This window comes from Centruroides sculpturatus, unplaced genomic scaffold, assembly GCF_000671375.1.
Source record: "Centruroides sculpturatus isolate CEXI.00-Female unplaced genomic scaffold, Cexi_2.0 scaffold76, whole genome shotgun sequence".
NCBI lineage: Eukaryota > Metazoa > Arthropoda > Arachnida > Scorpiones > Buthidae > Centruroides > Centruroides sculpturatus.
The window spans coordinates 893,229-895,487 of NW_019384451.1; the positions used below are offsets into that span (position 1 = coordinate 893,229).

The 2,259-nt window shown below is 31.6% G+C and overlaps 1 protein-coding gene across 1 annotated transcript in view; it reads left to right on the forward strand.

Moving 5' to 3' along the window:
* Positions 1–2,259, forward strand: part of LOC111620553 (EARP-interacting protein homolog) — a 28,708-nt gene that overhangs the window by 18,143 nt on the left and 8,306 nt on the right. The gene's annotated exons all lie outside the window — the stretch shown is intronic.

A 2,259-nucleotide genomic window follows, 5' to 3' on the forward strand; every position in this document is an offset into this window, starting at 1 on the left:
ATAAATAATTTAATTATAAATTTAATAATTTCAAAGGAAAATATATATTTCAAAAAGCAGTATCTTTTAGTAATTAAAAAATATACTACTTTTAAAAAGAAGGTTAATAACACTTAAAAATGTTTAAATAAACTTTACTAAATACAAAGATTAATGTATAAAAACAAAACAGTGGCAGTCTTAAAGGCTAAAGTCTGAAAGCAATGACAACACCTGATTGATAGGGGACTAGGACAAGGAAGAAAAAAATTGCACTATCAGTTTTCATTGAAGTAAACCTGAAGAAAGGCACAAAATAAATTGAAAATTTTATTATTCTAAAATTGATGGGCAAATTTGAGATCATATGCATGCTTACTTGAATAAAAAAAATATTGAATAATGGAGTTTGCACTTAAAAATTGTGAAATTTTGTATGGAGGATTTTCCAAATTCTCATACTGTGCTAGAGTGAAATCGGAAACTGTGTTATATGAGGGATTTTGCTAATTTTTCAACCATGTTGTTGAAGTGATGTAACGTATATAAAGAATATTATATAGTAAATTGCAACAACAAGGATGTGGATAGTATTGTGAAGAGACAGGGTTGGACTGCCAAAGATCCAAAAATGATCAGGGACAGAGTCTCCTGTATACATATGTGTATGTATATACTTGGTAGGATCCGAAAGTTTGAGGACTTTTAAAACACTTATAAAACAAAATTGAAAGAAAAGATCAACTGAAGTGAATGATGGATGAAAAAATGGAAGCAAAGTATTTGTTAAACGTTTGCAATTTTATATTTTGTTTATACTTTTAAGTGTAAAATAATTAAATGTAATACCGTTGGCCATGATTTATATTTTATATTTACTTAAACATGTACAGTGGAAGACCGGTTAACGAATGTCCTTTTTAACAACCAAATTGGTTAACAAACTTTTATTTTGCAAAAATTTTGTCTCGGATAATGAACAAAACTCGGATAATGAACTTAACGGCTTTTTGTGTCAAATTTATAAGCTTGCTTTCACGAAACTTTCTGAACCCTTACGGCACGTGGAATCATCAATGGCTCCCTCACCATATACAGAACATATTTTTTTTTGTGTCTGCGAAGCATTCTTGCCTTTTAGGAAACAAAAAAGCATAATATGTTGAAAATGCTTCTTATTTTCTGCCATTTGTAATGCTTAACAAAATTTTAAAAACACAACTAAGTATCACAACTTTATTCTCAAATACTAGCTGAGATCCCTTTTGTCAAACAACATCGAAATTTTACACATGTGAAGGAAATAACACTTCAGTGTTGCGTTTTTAGCCAGCTGGTGCTAAAAACGGGACAAACTTTTGCATCAACCCAATACAGTGATACCTCGACTTACGCAAACCCGGAGTTATGCGATTTTCAAATCTTGTCGATTCATCTTTTGTTTGAGCACCAGGCAACTCTTGATTACTCATTCCCTCCACACTATTGTTCAACTTACATGTTCGGACGGGTCACACGGAATCGACACATATCTACAATTTATCTTGTGTTATTTATTTCTGTGTTTGTTATATCTAGGGAGACTTGAGAGACTCTATATGGTGATTTCTTGTAACAATGAACGAATCAAAAGACGAGATAAGATTAACGAGAACATTTATTAGCTTACATACATCCAACTTGGATTTTATACCCCGACTTACGTGAATTCGACTTACGCGGTTATCGCTCGATCCCACCTATCGCGTAAGTTCGGGGTATTACTGTAGTTTCCAGCTGTTCTGGAACCTCACAAATTTCAGTTGCTCTTAGGCGTGTGCAAGGTAAGCATTGCTTTTTTGAGTGTGCTAAACTTTGTTTTTTAGTTTTGTTATTTATACTGTATATTTAAGCAATATGGCATCGAAGAAAGAGAAAAGTGACAGTGGAAATAGAAAACATTTTAGTGTAGCATTAAAGAAAGAAATTATTGCAAAATACGAGAATGGCATTTGTGTTTCTGACATTGCTAAAGAATATACAGGTAGCCCTCGGTTTACGCCGCAGTTCTGTTTCTACAAAAGCCGGCGCAAATCGAATCGGCGTAAAACGAACCCGTATTTACAGTGAGGTATAGGGTTAGGTTCTACATAAGTGAAAAATAAGCTAATAATTTTGTTTATTAATACAATATAATACAAAATACATGTAAATTTTTAATTTTTAAAATGTATTTTATCATAAAATAAAGTAAAATGTTTTTATTTAAAAATTTTAGTTTCGAATTTCTTACATTTTTCG